Source organism: Equus asinus, chromosome 23 (genome assembly GCF_041296235.1).
Source record: "Equus asinus isolate D_3611 breed Donkey chromosome 23, EquAss-T2T_v2, whole genome shotgun sequence".
Taxonomy (NCBI): domain Eukaryota; kingdom Metazoa; phylum Chordata; class Mammalia; order Perissodactyla; family Equidae; genus Equus; species Equus asinus.
In genome coordinates this window covers 42,719,050-42,737,847 of record NC_091812.1, presented here as the reverse complement: position 1 = coordinate 42,737,847, position 18,798 = coordinate 42,719,050, and the positions used below count along the sequence as shown (strand labels likewise).

At 37.4% G+C, this 18,798-nt stretch overlaps 1 protein-coding gene across 25 annotated transcripts in view; it reads left to right on the top strand.

The window, feature by feature from the left end:
- PTPRD (protein tyrosine phosphatase receptor type D) overlaps positions 1 to 18,798 on the top strand; it is a 2,080,413-nt gene that overhangs the window by 1,125,255 nt on the left and 936,360 nt on the right. For all 25 annotated transcript variants that reach the window (XM_070495512.1, XM_070495506.1, XM_070495510.1 and 22 more), the window contains one exon: positions 8,676 to 8,709. The gene's annotated coding sequence lies outside the window, so the exon portion shown is untranslated. The remainder of the gene's footprint in view (positions 1 to 8,675; positions 8,710 to 18,798) is intronic.

Here is an 18,798-nt window from a genome sequence, read left to right as displayed (position 1 = left end):
CCATCAGTAAATTCTGTTAACTCTATCTCCAAAATGTATCCCAGATTTACCCCGAACTATCCAGGTTTCTCCATCTCCAAATCTACTTTAGTCTAAATCACCATAAGCTCCTGCCTGGAAAGTTTCAAAACTGATCTCTCAGTTTTGACTCCTTCCTCTGCTTTCCATCTTCCAGAGCCATAGGCATGTTTAAAACAAAATCAGATAATGTCACTTTACTGATTAAAACCCTCCAGTGACTTCCCATTGCCCTTAGAATATAATCCAAACTTCTTAGCAATGGCCTGCCATGAAGTCTACAATCTGGCCCCCACCTACCTCTCTAACTTTGTCTTTCACCACACATTTCCTGCTTGCTACATTCCAGTTACATCGACCTTTTCTTCTGTTGCTTTAATGTGATAAGTTCACACAAGCCCTTATGTGTTCACTATCCTTTTACATAAACATTCTCTCTCTTATCTTACATGGGTGTCTTGTTCTGTGTTGTTCAGGCCTGACCATCCAATCTAAAGTATTCCTCTTCTGAGTCACATCACTGGTTTCATTTTATTCATTTCACTAATTGTCGGAAATTATTTTCTTCCTTTATGTGTCTACTTGCGTATAGTCTTTCTCCCCATCACCCTTCCTTGCTGCAAAGATGTAAGTAAGAAACATGTCCACATGGTTACCGCTGTATCCCAGTGCGTAGAACAGCCCACAGTGCATAATAGATGCTAACAATTTGTTTAAGAAATGTTAAAAATGCTTGTTTAATGAATGACTAAGGAAAAAAATAATCAATAAATTGCTCTTTACTCATTTTGACACAGTATTTTGTTATTTGCTTGATATTACACAACTGTTGATTCATTGGATTTATCAACATGGTGAAAATATTTTCCATAATGTAAAACATTTAAATAAGGGAGCAAGGAGCACCGGGGTAATCTTTCATGGAAGTACCTGGAGGTGGGTAGAGTGACTAGGAGGGATCTCAAAATCTAAGAGGAAGAATGACAAAAAGAGAGAACAAAAAAGTAAAAATCTGTATTGCCCTTTATATTCTGGAGGCATGACGCATAGCAGATGTTAGTTGAAAATCTAGGAGAACCAAAACTCCCCTTTTTTTTTTTTCTTTGCCTTGCAACTATCATGGGGGAATGGATTCCTTGGGCTTGGGATTTTCAGTTTTAAAACCAGGACAAGTTGGTCACCCTAGTTAAAACTAAGAACTTTTTTCCTTGCTATTTATGTTTGCAATATCTTTCCTTTTACTTTCCTACCTATTCTACAAGTAGAAGCCTTTAGAAAACTATAAAATAGCTTTGTTTGTTTTGAAAACATATGTTCAGTGGAACTGGGAGAAGAGCAAGTAGATGCTACTGATGGTGAGGAGAAAATGATTAGGAAGGGTAATACGATCCTGGGGAGTAGAGGAAGGAGAGAGGCAGACTCTGTCATTAACTAGCAATTGAGTTCATTAACATTTTATTGGAGGTCATCAAAAGGATGTGACCTCCGGTTGACCCTTGAGCTGGCCTGAGCAAACAGAGGCAATTTACGCCCTCCTCTACCCTTGGAATGTACACTCTGCCCACTGTCCCCACAGTCGGAGTTGGTTCAAGGATGCAGCCTTGAGACAGTAATGTGTAGCTGGGACCATTTGGATAGTGTTTGTGACCGAACCCTGTTAAGGTCGCTAGATAAACCTTTAAGATTCTGGCAGGTGAGTGCAGAGATCCACTAGTCTTGCGGCCACCCAAGACAAACCTTGCATGTAAGTTCCTTTGCTTATTAAACCTGCCACCTACCAATCTGGGGCAGTATGACTCTTTCTTGGGTCTCTCTCTCTCTCCATGTAAGGGAGGCAGTTTCAGATTTCATGGGGGGAACTCCCAAGGTTGCAAAACAACACATGGTTATGGTTACTGATATATTTGGATTTTATTTATATCATTTTGTTTTGTGCTTTTAATTTACTCAGCTTATTTCTATGCATAATATTTTGCTCTTGTTTTTGTAGTAATCTTTTTCTTTTTCTTCTTCTTAATCAATTTGGGTATTATATTTTCTATTTTCCTTCTTTTTGTCTGTGTGCTTACCTTTAAGTTTTAATGCTCATGCCTCACTTAACAAAGTATAAAGCTAATAAATATCTTTACCCTTCTCCTAAATAATATAAGAACTTTTAAGAACGCTTTGATGACAACCTCTCCTACCAGCATTTTATATGTTTTTGATGTCCAGTATTTTCAGTCACTTTGGTTTAATTTATCCCAAAATTGATTATTAATATTGCTATGTTATGAAATTTCTGTACAGTCAGTGTTTTTTTCAGATTTACCTATAAGTATCAATTTTTTACTCACCATTCTTTCTTATATCTCCCTTTCTTTCTGTATTCAATCTCCTGCTTCCTAAATTATATCTTTTAGATTTCCCTCAATAAAAGTATGTGGTAGAAACTAATGTTTTTTTGCCTGAAGATACCTTTTTACCCTTCATTAATAAATTAGCATCTAGGGTGCGGCTCCGTGGTCCAGTGGTTAAGTTGGCGCACTCCACTGCGGCGGCCCAGGGTTCTGATCCTGGGCACGGACATGGCACTGCTCGTCAGGCCACGTTGAGGTGGCATCCACATCCCGCAACTAGAAGGACCTGCAACTAAGATATACAACTGTGTACGGGGGCGGGGGGTTGGGGAGATAGAGTAGAAGAAAAAAAAAAAGAAGATTGGCAACAGTTGTTAGCCCAGGTGCCAATCTTTAAAAAAGTAAAAATAAAATAATAAATTAGCATCTAGATGGGTAAAGGTTACTGTAATAACAGTTATTTTTCTGCTAGCCCTTTTGAGATATGATTCTTCTGTCTCCCATCTTCTACTACTCCTGTTGACAAGTTTGCTGTGAACCTAATTTACCTCTCTTTAAATACTTATTTTGTCTTCTGGATATTTTAAGTTTGTGTTTATATGTTTGTTTGTAGGGTAGATTTAGTTAGACCTATGTTGTTTGAGATACATTTAGCTTCCCAAAGAGAGAGATAGATAAACAGATGGACAGACATAGATTTATCTAGATGTATAGATACATATCACAATTTATATATGAGATATCACAATTCTTGAATTTTTCAAATATTACTCTTTTAAGACTACTTTGTTCATTCTCCTTCTGGCTCCTATCAGACAAATGTCTAATTTGTCACCTAGTTTTTTATGTCTCATATGCTCTCTCTTGCCACTTTTTTTCCATTGTATTTCCATCAGCGTTATGGATAACTTCTTCAGTTCTGTCTTCCTGTTAACTCTCTCTTTACCTGTGGTTAATGTATCTGTTTACTTAGTTGCAAGGGCTATATTTTTATTCCTAAAATTATAGTTGTACCGATTGAAAACAGTCTTGTTCTTTTGATAACATCTTGTTTCTTTCATATATTTTCTTTCCATCTTTCATTTTTAATAATTGTAAACAATTATTCATAATCTCTGTTTAGTAATTCCATTATCCGAATGTTTTTGTTTTTCTAGTCTCATTCTTTGATCCTTCTCCTGATTCTCACTCACTATGAATGTGAGCTCTTGCTTAGCAGAGCTTTATATTTGTAATCTTTAGGTGTACTTTATTGAGGGCGTGCCCTTTCAGAGAAATTTTAAGATTGAGAGCACAAGGTACCAACCCAGGAATAATTTTTTTTTCTTTTTAAAGATTGGCACCTGAGCTAACAACTGTTGCCAATCTTCTTCTTTTTTTTTTTTTTTCTGCTTTTTCTCCCCAAATCCCTCCAGTACATAGCTGTATATTTTAGTTGTGGGTCCTTCTAGTTGTGGCATGTGGGACACTGCCTCAGCATGGCCTGATGAGTGGTGCCATGTCCCGACCCAGGATCCGAACCGGTGAAACCCTGGGCCACCAAAGCAGAGCACGCGAACTTAACCACTCAGCCACAGGGCCGGCCCACCAGGAATAATTTTAAGTTAAATACTTTCTGTGGAATTTCTCTGTCCTTGTCAATAGTATAAATTCAAGCCCAAAACCTATATGAGAGGTTTTTGTGAGAGACTTTTTAATCTCTTGTCCTTGAAATCCCAAGGCTCTTGGCTGAGATTGATAAATGTCCCAGAAAACCAAAAGATCAGAGCCTCTGTATCAGTCATTTCCACTTTATTCTCCAGTTTTGGCTATTGAAGATTTTCTTAACATATTTCTCTCAGTTGTGCGTTTCAAAGAATATTTGTTATATTTTATCTAATTGTCCAAAATGTTTTTGTACTGAGATCATTTGTTGTTGGTTTACAACATCTGATGCATCTTTTTGACTGAAATAGAACTACTTTAATTGGTCTTTTTACTTTAGCTCTGTAAGCAAAGATAAGGAACTCACAGCTAATTATGACTGAAGTAAGAGTTATTTGTATTTCAGCAGAAAAAAAGTAAGACCTAATGTTTAGCCTTTCTTTTTTTTTTCAAAGGAAGGCTATTCAGGGCTTTGGCTCAGGGGCTGTTTATGGAATATATGTAGTGAGGCTTAATCCTGCTAATTCCCTTTCATTCTTGGTGCCTTTTACTATTACCACTCGTCTTCTGCCCCTTCAGTCAAGTCCTGGACTTGCTCATGACCCATACAAGAAATGAGGACTGGAGTTTTGGTAAGAAATGAGGACTGGAGTTTTGGTATGGAGAAATGGAAATGCCAAAAGAAAGAGAAATAGGATGAAATTAGAAAAGAGGAAAAGTTCTCTAACCATCTATGTATGTATCTGTATTTGTGTGTGTGTGTGTGTGTGTGTGTGTGCGTGCGCACGTATGCCAGAGAAATAGAGAGTGAGATTCATATGAAAGTATGCATTATATATGGATGTATGTATTTCTGTGATATTATTGGAACTCAGGAATTTCATTGCTAAAATAATTTTCTATGCCTAGAGTGGATACCTATTTGCATTTGTTTTTCATAATTATTTCTGTAATTGATTCTACAAGTAAATACAGAAATAGCTGGCTTATTCCCACCACCTGCCTAGTACAGATATACAGAGAAGGCAATAATACATATTTAATTTGTTCCTCACTTTATTTTCTAACAAATCATGTGATTACAATATTGGAATGATATCCAACTTAGTCTTTTGTTCCTACATTCAAACACCAGGGTTCTTTTATAGAAAATAGATGCCCTTTATGAGAATTAAATGGTCAAATATAGAGAGGTGGGTGGCTAATTATAAATGTTATTTGAATAAATTTGCATATGAAAGGTTCTCAGAAAACTTCTTTTAAGAGAAAAGTTTTATAGGTGCACGTGCTATCTACAAATCATTCTTTTCCGGGTGACTCCATTCCCACATGTATGCTGGCCTCTCTGGAGTCAAAACCAAAGCTCCAAAGTTTTTGATAAGATTTTCTTCTTTTCTCTCAAGCAATTGGTTATCCACTTGTACGTTATCTGTTTTACCTGGAAGGACTTCCATATTTTGTGGATGCCATTCTCAAGACTTGATCAAAATACAGAAGAAAAAAGTGAATGGAAAAGAAATTTGGCCAAAAAAAGGAAAAGATAGAAAATTTGGATTGATAAAGGTAGTGAATTGGATAGAGGAGCACATCGGACATTATGGATCGCTGAAAATATTTTGAGGCACTAGAACTAGAGGTTTTGATTGGTCCTGTTCTTCAGCAATGCCAATCATGTCAAAGAAAATGTCCATTTAAATGTTCCTAGAACAGATATTGATTAAAACATTCCCTGCTTCACATTTGTTTCTAATGGGATTTTCTTTGTTAAATTGTGGTTGCCTTTGAGTGAAACAGGAGACTGCCATTGGATCATTGTTCTCAGGAAGCCATAGACCCCTGAAGTCCTGCCCAGCTATATGTGCACAGAAGTGCAAGGCATTCAAGGGTGCTTTGTTGTTAGTGCCTTCAAGTCAATTCCAACTCCTAGAGACCCTGTGTCGTGTAGAGGGGAGCCCTGCCAGGTTTTTTTGCACCATCCTCTCATCTTCCGGTGCTCTATCACACAATGCTTCACTGTTATTCATAGGGTTTTTATGGCCAATACAGTGTAACAACTGACAGGCAGGTGTGGCTCCCTGATTGGGAAACAAACCCAGGGCCACAGTAGTCAGAGTGCTGAATCTTCACCAGCAGACCACCAGGGCTGGCCACTGACAAGACTGCTTACCACTGATGTTTTTCTGTTTCCTCCTCTACCAGCTCTCCCCCCAGCAAATCAGTATGTGAAGTCCATACTCTATTTTATAAGAAAATCAAAGTAATATATAGATGATTGTGAGGTGTTAATAATTATATTAAAACTGAATGATCCATTTTTATTAATATTTCTATATTGCTCCCATAATGATAGCTCATTACTCTTGTTAAAACACTTTGTGAACTTTGATACTTGTAGGGGAAAGTGTCCACTAATGACCTGGTTGCAGACTCAGACTATGAACACATGTTAAATTACTGAGTATTACTCTACTTTAGAAGCTTCCGTGAATCACAAATTTTAAAAAAAAAAGTTTTATTTGTCTTAATTGTGTGTTAAACCCGTGTTCTTCCTACGAGAATGAGTAGGAGTTGGAATGAACACTTAATCCAAGAAGCTAAAGGTTGAAATAGCACATTCTAGGCTTAGATAAAAAGAATCTAAAGAAGTTTTTCCTCTCACCAAATTAAGAAACGTTGCTTTTATTTTCAATATCTAGATTAAAATTTTTACATTTGTTATTTAAAATTTTATTATTCAATTCAATAATACTTAGGACGTTTAATATATTACACAAAAACAGTAAGAAAGTCTTCAATAAAATGGGTGAATAGATAGCCGATTTATAATCATCTAGAAAAAAAAAAACCTGATATGAGTAATTGCACAGAATGGTTTGCCAACCTTTTGAAGCCTAAGTGGGATTGTGGGCCCAGAAGGAGAATGAACGATGAGACGTTGTGAGTATGTAATACACATGCATGCTTCCTATAAGCAGAGTCTGATCTGGCATGGTTATCTAGGCCAGGAGTGCAAAATTACCAACAATGCAAGGTTATCACTTCATTCTCCATAAAAAGATAGAGGCTCTTTTCTAAGATTGTGCTACGATTTCAGTCTTGCTGCTGGGGTGACCATGTTAATGGTTCAAAGCAAATCTGTCGCTGTCCCTCAAAACACTAATTTCAAACTTATGTTGTGCTAATAGAGGGCCAGAAAGTATTGTCACGTTTCCATACAGAATTCAAGCCTGCGAAAAAAATGTTTTTTAAATCAAAAAAGCAGAAAATGTATTCCCATGTGATGCAAAAAGTCTTAACTTACCTCAAAAGTCATTTATCAATGGAGGAAATTTTCTTCAACTTCAATTCCTTAATTCATTTTGTCATGAAACTAAAATGTTTCATTGATAATGGATTTACTATTCTTTTAAAATTCAAGCTGAATTAGCAGAAACAGGTGCAATGCAGCTATACTTTTCTCTTAAAAGATGGCAGATGAACATAAGGAAAAAGCACACAATGTATTATCTCTATATTAAATGCATTTTTCCCTTTAACTCAAGCAGCATCTTCTGGACATTCCCCATGCCAAAGACAGCAGGAAGTCATCTGAGTAGGCAAAAATAAACAGGGTCATGGCATGAACACCTGTATCTTTAACACAAGATAGAATTTGTTGAGTACCGTAACGAAGTACAAAATACACTGGGAACACCTAGAAAAAGAAGAGTAATTCGTTCCTTATCTGAGTGTCAAGACAAGCTTCACTGAGGACATGTTAATTGAGGCAGCCTTAAAGAATGGGTAGAAAGAGGGGCTGGCTCCGTGGCCGAGTGGTTAAGTTCGCGCGCTCCGCTGCAGGCGGCCCAGTGTTTCGTCGGTTCGAATCCTGGGCGCGGACATGGCACTGCTCGTCAGACCACGCTGAGGCGGCGTCCCACATGCCACAACTAGAGGAACCCACAACGAAGAATACACAACTATGTACCGGGGGGCTTTGGGGACAAAAAGGAAAAAATAAAATCTTTAAAAAAAAAAAGAATGGGTAGAAAGAATATTGAGGCAGAGAAAAAGGGGTGAACCAAAGTATTCTTCAAAAAAAGAAAATGTGTTTAAGATGATGTTAGTATAGGGCGCAAAGGAAAATAGTGGGAGATAAACTGGAAAGGTAGAATAAGGATGCACTGGAGAATTATGGGAGAGAATCGTAGGAAGGTACAATAGGGTGAATGACTGAAGGTGCTGAGCGCTATGCTAAATACTTTCATTTTTTTTGTATAGAGAATAGAATTTTTGAGCTCAGCAAGGTGATTTCTATGGCATTATCAGAGCTGTGTATTAGGATAAGTATTTCACAATTGTGTTCATGCCAGAACCAAGACTATATTACACAGGAGACTCCATTTCTGCCTACCTTTTAAACTTGAATATAAGAAAATATCAATGCAAAATATAGATATGTCAGTATGTATATAAAAAAGATTTTGAAAAACAACCAGTTATCTAATTTGAACCTAAAATGGTGAGGATGAAACCCTTCCATTTCAAAAAACTAAATGATCGAGATCAAAGTATCCTTATTGCTTATTTAATTTGGGTTCTGTAGACACATTCACAATCGGTGTTGGAAGCCAATTTGAAAGTTTTTCATAGTGTTTATGATTGCAATATCAAAATACTTTTCTGCTGTTTCAGATGATGGTGCCTGTGAATTAACTGAATGACTGTGGTAAGTTGCTTTTTCTCTTTTCAGATCTGCATAGAATGTTTTATTCTTTCTGTGATTCAAAAGGATTTATCTTGCCTGTGAAACCTATAAAAACATGAACACTGGGGCTGGCCCGGTGGCGCAGCAGTTAAGTTTGCACGTTCGCTTCTCGGTGGCCCGGGGTTCGCCGGTTTGGATCCTGGGTGTGGACATGGCACCGCTTGGCAAAGGCCATGCTGTGGTAGACGTCCCACATATAAAGCAGAGGAAGATGGGCATGGATGTTAGCTCAGGGCCAGGCTTCCTCAGCAAAAAAAGAGGAGGATTGGCAGTAATTAGCTCAGGACCAATCTTCCTCAAAAAAAAAAAAAAGTGAACACTGACATGGACTGAAAGCCAGGCATGCCCTAAAGTAGGCTGCATTTCTTCCCCGGGGGTAACCTTTCCCTTTTTCCTTCTGAACTGAGCCAAGACTGAACAACTCAGAGAGTCTCCCGTACATGCACACCAGGAGTCTAGGAGAGGCTACTGTTTTCTGAATGTTTTCCATGTCACATGTACCATCTGCTTGCCCAGGGATGACCCTGAGAAAACACCCAAAGGTTCACACCATCAAAAGCAGAACGGCTTGTAAAGAAATAAGTTTTTTTACAAAAACAATAATTTAACATTATATAGAGGTTTGGTAAGAAGCAGCAGATGTTTCCCTCTTTTCTGTCCCCATTTCACGGCAGTGTTAGCAATCACGGCCGTGATGTACGCACAGGCTGATTTTCATTTTTCCAGTTTCATAGCTGATTAAATTCGACTTTGTTGTAGTTGAATTATCATATTGGAAAGCAGACATTGAAAGAGAGTTTTCTTTTCTGTCTTTGTTATGAATATGTTGTGGCTCATTTTAGGGGCTTCTACTGGGTAATATTCTGTGAGGGAGAAGGGAATATGGTATTAAATATTGTAAAAAATGTTAATGATGACAATAAAATATATGCTGCAATAGTTTGCCCTTGAAAAAAGAAAGAGCTTTCCTCTGGCAATCCATCAGGCCTTTCAGGATCTTTTGTTTCTTCAAGTAAAACTAAGAATCTACTTTTCAACCAGATACTGTCAAGAAAGACATTTGTTTTCATAGAGTCTTCACTTAATCAAACCTCAATCAGTTAGAAAAGTAATAGCTTGCTGTTAGTTACTGTTTTGGTAGTTACAAGGTATATTTTATAGTGTTTGTATTGTTAGTGAAACACTCAACACTTACTGGCACAAATCTATTATTCTTATAAGAAGAGAAAGAGGAAAAATAATTTCTCTATCTCAACTTAAAAACGCCTTGGATTATTATGATTACTCACTGAAAACTAAGATGAGTGGGTATAGTCTGAATCCATCTAATTCATCTTTGGAGAAGTTGGTATCCTTTTATCTCTGTCTTGGAAGAACAAACCTAACATATTTGTATATTTTTACAGTACTGGGAAATTGGTGTTTTCGTGGATACTCTTCACATTGTCAGACTAGTAAGGAAAAGACTTTGCATCAGGTTGTTACTCATTTTACTTCCGTGAGCTTTTTCCAGTTTAGAATAGATCAAGAGAAAGTGTCACTATTTTTGTTTATTCAACTCCAATAAAGAAAAGATTATGAAAGAGTAACTTTGTATAGCATCCTGCTCCTACCCATAGACTAAACTGCATGGTAAAATAAGAGATGGCCAAAGTGAGAGATGGTTGGAAGGAGAATAATGAAAAGTTTGGAAGTGTAAGAAAAATTTACAAAAAGTTTGGATAAGAAAGAGGAATGGGTAGCTGGATGGGATGCTGTATAGGATGTTACTTAAGGAAGAGCAAATATTGGGGAAAAAAATTTGTGAGTCTTACTGTATATTACATAGTGATTCTCAAACATTAACTTGCCTATCAATCACCTGGACTATCTTGTTAAGATGCAGACTTTAATTCATTGGGTCTATAGTAAGTCTCAAGAATCTGCATTTCTATAGCTCCCAGGTGATGCCAAAGCTGCTGGTCCAAGAACCACGCTGTGAATAGCAAGATATTACATAAATTATTCTCTCCTTTTGACTCTTATTCAAGGAATTGCAGTCAAGACATTACTTTTCAAGCATTTGATTTGGATTGGATTTTTAGTGTTCTTATTTCACTGTGTAAAGATCAATCTTAAGATTAGAGAAAAAATGCCCAGTTTCAGTTCAGCCACACACAAAAAGAACTGAGTCTTGCTAGCTCCCAGGGTCTACTTTCCCTTTCATTAACTGGTTAATCTATGGTAAACTGTGAAAGATCAAAGAAAGTCAATCTGTCTGAGTCAAAAAATTCTCAAGTGAATGAGATGTAAGACTTTGCAAAAAGTAAATGTATTTTTCTAATATTGCAATCTATTCAATAGCAGTCATATCATCACCTTGAAATGGTCAACTTATAAAAAGCAACAATGGATGTGGTGGTTAGAGAGTCCTAACTGTAATATAACTAGACATGATCATCATTGCTATGCTTTCAAGTGCTTGACTTTTTCCTTGAAAATGTAGTAAAATGTCATTGGTTTTGTATCATGTTTCTATTTACATTATGAATGTTCTCTAGTCTAATTGTTAAGCTTATTCACATTCCAGGGAGATTATCAAGAAGACAGAATAGAAGTCAGACCAGGCATGGTGGGTCAGTAACCATGAATAATAAAGCCAAGAGGGTAGTCCAGTGATGTAAGGAAATTTGAAGGGCTTTCCAGAAACTGGATTCCCATAAGAACCTGGAAAAAGCCTTGAAAGTAGAAGGCTAAAATCAATCTGAAGTTTTCTGCTCAACCTCTTTCCTCTAGATGAGTGTTTCTTCATCCAAACTGCATGTCAGAATCACCTGGGGAGTTGAGAAAAAAATAGTTAATGCCTGGGCTGCACCCAGACCAATTAACTCAGTCTGTCGCTCAGGGTGGAGCCTGGTATCCAAAGACTGATGCTCCAGCTTCCTGGTGATTCCATGGTGAACTGAGGTGAGAACCAGTGCCCTACATTAGGGCCTGAAATTTGCTTTTTTGACAAGCTCCCAAGTAATGTTGATTTTGCTGCCCCATGGACCACATTTTAAGAATCAAGATTCTACCAGTCCTTTTAAGTTTTTCCTCAAGTTCTGGAAGGGTCAGTGTCACTTGGAAGTAGTTATCTTCTCTCTAAGGAAGAGAAGAAAGGAGAGAAGAGAGACCCAAATGGCACATGGTAGGGACCCTGAGTAGAATACTCAACTCCCCATGATTGGATTTGAAGGGCAATGGAAAAATCTCTGTACTCCAAAATATCTCATCTAATTAAATCACATAGTACCTGAACTTACACTAATTAAAACTCATTTGATTTCAGTACTTTCCAAGCCTGACTATGCAAACATTATCTGATGCGGGGTCGGCAAGCCGAGGGGTCGAAAGAAAGATTTCTTGGACTCTCAAGGTCTGGCAGTAATGCTCTTTTATTTAGAGCATAGTGTGGAATAGCATGGGGACAGGACCCATGGGCAGTCAGAGCTGCTGCAAACATGGGTTGAACATAGGGCGAAATTTAAGGCATAGGTATGTGAGTTATCTCTTTACAAGACAAAGGAAAGAATATGTAAAAAGTCATTAAAATGGTATCAGTGTAGGTGGGGTCTGGTTATTGGGTGGTCCTATAACTTTAGATAAGAATCAGACCAGATTAAGTCAGGATGTCCTATGCTTCCCGGAGGATGTTGGTGGTGGGGGGAGTCAGCTACATGAGGTTACCAGGCAAGCACAATAAAACTTAAGTCTTTGCCGTCCCCATTAAGAGTTTCTAGAGATAAGGTCATCCCCCTTTCCTCCTGGTGCAGAGAGGGAGACACCACACAGATGGAGACTTCCTTCACAAATGCAAATGTCTCTCATCAAACTGCAAGCAAATTCCACTCCTCAGAGCCTCCTTCCCTTCTGCAGTTTTTAAAAGTAAGCAGCCTAAAATAATCCTCATCATTATCCTTTGGTACAATTGTTAAAAATACAGAGGATAGATGGAAGGGGTGGATTGTGCAGGAAACTGAACTTTACCAATCATTCCAGATGATTCTAATCAAAAATGGAGTTTGACAGCCATTGTTTTAGACCACACACTGTTACCATCCAAGGAGGAAGTCATCTGCCCACCGAAAGACATGCCAATAGCAGAGAGGCAAGGTGGTAGGAGAGAATGGGTTTTATTACAGCTTGCTAACAAGGGGGAAGATGGCTGACTAATGTCCGAAAGAATCATCTTACAGAACAAAGACTATAGGCCAGTTATATAGGGGGCTGGTCTCTGGGTGGGACAGACATCTAGTCTACAGGGAGGACAGACGTCTGGTCTTAGTTCCTGTTAATCTTTTGTTTTCCTGGATATGCATCAGAGACCAGAGCAATGACCTATACCCAGATCTTTCTGTTGTCATTGATGATGGCTATCAGCATAGACTCTCTGCCCAGGGGTCATCACATTCCTAAAGAACTCAAAAAAACAAAGTTATCAACTTATAGCAGCTGAGAGGGGCCATAAAACCTACAGAACATGTATGTCTCCTGGAGGGTGCATATCCAGCTGGGTTAATCAGAGGTCATTCAACAATATGGTTTCTTTTCTATACTATGGCTTCCTTTATGTCAACCTTGTTCTGAGCCGGTATCAACACTACCTTCTTTTGATATGTATAAATATTCCTCTTCTTTAAGTTAACATTCATATATACTATTCCATGTATCAACAGAGCTCAATATAACAACAAATAGTAATAATAGCTAACAGTTATCTGGTGCTTATTATTTGTCAGACACTGTTCTGAGTGTTTTATGTGCACTAAAACAATCCTAGATAGTATGTGCTATTGTTATCCTCTTAACATATAAGGAAACTGGGGCACAGAAATATTAAATTGCCCAAGCTCACGTAGCTGGTAACTGGCAGAACTGGGATTCAAACCCAGGCCTTCTGACCACACAGCCCTGCTCTGCCAAACTACCAATCAATTGTCAATTGATTCATGTTTTCAACAAATATTTCTGGAGAAGCTTTTATACACAAGGTGTTAGGAATAGAATAGTAAGCCCAACAAAATCTCTGCCTTTATGGAGATTTTTTTTCTCATCAGAGACATAGACTCTTATTTTTAGAATAGCCAGAATGTTTAAAAAGACCTTAGAATTTGTGACGAGAGGACATGGGATTCAAATACGACCATTCCATTTGCTTTCTGAGTGATCTTGGCAAATCTCTTTACCTCTTTAGCAATCTAACGAAATAATGTAAAGATATATCTAAATGTGTTATTTTTATTACTTTACATCATCATTGACTATAATGAAAGAAGTTTTTTGTGTATGTATGGCTTTAAAAACATAACTAAAAACGATTGATTTTCCCCATGGCAGCAGATACTAAAGGAATCGTGAAAGCTAGATTTGAGAAAGGCTTTGGTGGCAATGTTAGTGGTGTTGGTCTTGGCGTTGGTGTTGTTAGTGGTGATGATTTTCATAATGGTGGTGATGGGGATGGTTGAGATTGTGAAACTGATGGTAACGACTACACTCATTAAGCACTTATTATGGCTCAGGCATTGTGCTAAGTGTTTTTTACGTTATTTTATTTAATCCATTCCACAGCCCTGTGGGGTAGTACAATTATTGCCCATAATGTAAAGCTAGAAAATGTGAGTTTTAGAAAGCTTAAACAACTCAGTCAAGTCACATAGTTAAATAAATAATGGAGCTTAGATTTGACCCAAAGTCTATCAATTATCTATTTTTGTGTAAGTAAATACCCCAAATCTTGGTGGCTTAAAATAATTGTTATTCCTTATGATTCTATAGGTTGACTGGGCAGTTATTCTGTTCCACCTGAGATTGGCTAGAGTCACTTATGTGGCTGTATTCACTTAGGCGCTTAACTGGAAGTCTCAGTTCTCTATGTGGCCTGTCTGCATACATGGTGAGTTATCTTCCAGAGGCTCTCCACATGACCTTTCTTTCTAGCAGAATAACTTAGACTTTCACATAGCCTGCAGCTCAGTTCCAAGGAGTGTTCACCTCGTGTTCAAGTGTTCAAGTGCCTCACCTTGTATCATGTTTCCTAAAGCCCCATTTTTCAAAATAAAATCAAATGGCCAAGCCCCGAGTCAACTAAGAAGGAACCAAACAAGGACAAGAATACCTGGAGGCATGGTTCAGTCTCCCATACCAGATGTGGCTGACTCCAAGACCCACTGTGCTTTTAATTACTATAATATGTTCCCTCCCTGGAGATATTGAAAGTGAACACGGGAAGAAAACAGACTGTAGTATTGTTGAAAAGACACTATAGACAGACTTGACCTGGGCTTATTGCAACAACGGTGAGCAGATCTAAGTATTTAAGATGAAATTTATCAGAGAAAATTCAGTATTGGGGTGAACGGAAAGGTTCAAAATTCAAGAATTAAGAGCATTTGAAAGGATCTCTCTATAGTCTGATTACCAAACAAAATCAAGGTGTAGTTGGCAAAATTATGAATATTTAAAACATAGATTTCCTCTCTTTTACTAAGGGAGGATCCCATTTTCACAAGTACATATCTGCATGCAGGTGAACAACAGGAGGGACAATAATAATATTGTGTCTATTTCGATTGCCAAATTGGGTCTCAGATGAATCCTCAAGGCTGATTCCAAAAGCATGCAGAGAAGATCTCGATCTGAAAGATTCAGAAGGCAAAAGACTCCTGCTCTTACCAATGGCCCATCTACAGCATAGAGAAACCTCTTAACATGAGCTTATGAATAACTTTGGATTTTGAAGAGGCTTGTATCCCGATGGGCCTGTCAGAATGAGTGAGTTAGAAAACAGACATCCCACTTATCCAGAACTTTGTCATTGTGGGCATCAATTTTCCCAGCGTATTGTACCACAACACCCTTACGCAGGGCCAAGGAGAATCTTGATTGTACAGCAAGACCATAATAACACAGAGTTTTGCCTCGCTGCTTTTCAGGCTGTATTTTTTTTTTTCAAGAGCTCTACAGAGAACATCTGTTTCTAGGACTATAAATTTGGTGCTTTTTACCAGCTCTAAATTTTCTCTATTGCTTAAGAGTGGTAGAGATCAACAGCTTCCTCCCATCATTTAGGGACTAACAATGTAGAAAATTGAGTGAACTCAGTATGATCACCACTCAAGGGCTCTCCCTGTGAACCAAAATCTTTAAATTTTGAAATAACTTCCAAATAAGAAGGCAGAAAGGAACAAAAAGGTGTGTGAGAAAACATGTTTTGCTTCTTTTGGCAGAGAATGGAAGTGGAGTAGCATTCCCCTCTGTCATGAGTGGAAGCAGGATTCATTTCCCATGTTCTTCCGGGGAGTTCTATTTTACTAGTCAATAAAAACTGAATCCATATTGCTACAGATGGAAGAGAGCTAATTTCCTAATATATCAAATAGGGATTTCTAAGTTGTCCCAACAAAATAATTGGGTGCATGTACAAACGAGGATTCACATGGGCAGAATTCAAATTTTGTGTATGCAAAACAGATAATTGTGCAATCAAATAGGTATCTTTGATTAAAATCATTGTATATGCAAATTCATCACTTGCTGAAGCAGTCGTGTTTTGGCACATGCATACATAATTTGCAGTTTCTAATTTAAGGTGGTTTCATGGCAGAAATAGTCTTACCTATTGGATCTTAGGTTTTGCATATTAGCCAAATACCATTTTTTCATTTTTTTATTTTCAGTGATCATCTTACTATTGTTTTAAAGATGAAATTTCTCTTTGTAACAGTAACATTTTTAACATTTCTGAAAATTAGATGGATTTTAAAAGCAGTTAGTACATTAGTTAGTCTCTCATTTATCCTTAAAGTAACTCTTAATGGGCATATTACAATAAAGAACGTCTTATAATGAAGTTATTAGGTTAAATGCCATCTTTCAATCTTATTATAAATTTCATTTTGTTATCAAAAACAATAACAACACACACTTACATTTATTTATTATGTGTGAGCTCCTGCTCTTCACAACCAGCCTGTGAGGCAGATTTACCGTATTTCATAGATAGGGAAACTGTGGCATAAGTCATGTGACTCCCTCAGGTTCACACAGCAACCACATGGCAAAGCTAGGAAATTCAGAGCTTGGTTAGATGGGCTGCTGTCCTCCTTAGAATCAGCACTAACTGCTTCAGTCGCTCCTTTAAGGCAGCTGTGACAGAGCTATAATGAGACCTACTTGGGCAGGAATGACCTCTTCTTTCTTTTCCCTCTTTTATCTTTCTTAAGGAAAAAATATATGAAAAATAAAAACTCAGAACTTTTCCCTTTTGCTTTTCTCTCACTCTCTTGCTTATCTTTTATCTGTCTTCCGAAGACTCAGACAGTAGCAAACTGGTTAGAGCCTCGAGAACCTGGAGGATGGACTCTATGATTGACTGGCAGCGGGCTAGTTTTCAGGGAGCTCAGGAATTTGTTTTCTTATACCTCTTGATAACCATGTTAAAAGCAAAAAGCTAAGGACCACTGTATTCCATTTTCATATGGTCTTTGTTCAAAACCCTCCAATGGCCCTTTGATCATACTCAGAATGAAAGCCCAAGTCCTTACGATGGCCTTCAAGGTTGCCCGTGATCTGGCCTCCTCTCTGACCTCGTTTTCTACCTTCTTCCCCGTCCGTCATTTGTTCAAGCCAATCCTACTTCCCCACTCTCCCTGGAATCTGCTAAGCAATCTCATGCCTGAGGTCTTTTGCTCTTGCTCTCTCTACCTGGAATGCTATTCCAGTATAACAGCATGTGGCTTCCCCATGTGACCATCAAGTCTCTGCTTAAATGTCATCTTATCACAGTGCTCTTTCTCTCATCTCTGCCTCTTCTTATCCCACTTAATCTATTTTCTTTTGCCTCCAGAGCACTTACCTGCCATAACTATTACAAATTTGTTTATTTGTCCAACTTTTCCTGCTATAATCTATAGAAGTTATAAGGAGGCAGTGACTTTGAATGGAATGTTCCCTTCTGTATCCCCAACCCCTGGCACAGAATAAATGCTTGGTGACTAATTGTTATAGGAATGCATGAACAATCAAATGAAGGAAACAAAGAAATAAATGAATATTCTAGGTTTCTTGTCCAAGGATTCCCTACTTAGCTGTTGTTAGAATGATTGCATTTTAGGTACATTACAAAATGATTTTCTTTACAGTATTGATACAGATAAAGGTATATTAAAGCGTTTGTCGCTGGTTACTAAATGTCATGTTACATAGAACTGAAAGTTACTACAATTAAAGATAAATTATTGGAAAATATGATGAGTTTTATTATTTTAGGGAACACAATAAAAGCAATAGCTACCCATTATACTGCTTACTATGTATCATCTTTATTTTACCATATTTACATATACAATTTAATCCTCACAACAGCCTTATAATGGAAGTATTATTATATCCATTTCATAAATGAGAAAACTGAGGCACAGCAAGCTTAAGTTATTTGCCCAAAGTCACAGAAAATCCTGTAGACTCACATTACAAACTTAAAAAATATATATTTTTTCATACTGTTATTTATTGTTCAATACTAACTCTCCCTAATGATCCTGATTAAGGTTCCCACTTTGCAATATTTTTTTCCACAAGAGTGGCAATCTTATTGCATCCCTTTATACTCATTATCTCAGAAAGCTTGCTTTTAATTTATTCTTTCTTGAGTGTTTCAGAAATTATCTTGGAGAAATTAACAAATGCATTAGTGTACACTTGCTGCACACTTTCCTGCACTAATACCTATAATTACAGGAATAAAACGTTTTCATTTTCTTTCCCTGGCAGCTTTAGCCAGGCATATTTAAGACTTTCCTGTTAAAATGCATTTTTTGAATCATGTTTCTTCGTAAATCCGTAAATGAGAATAAGCCTGTGATTAAAAACTAGTTTTGCAATGGAGCCTTGAAATCATTTACTATTGCCTTTCTTTAATATCTGATTGATGCTTAAAACTAAGGTAACTATATGACCTAGTTTACTTGGAGAGTCTCATTCATGTCTGTTTCCCATCGTAATTATTAATAAACATAGATAGATTATTAA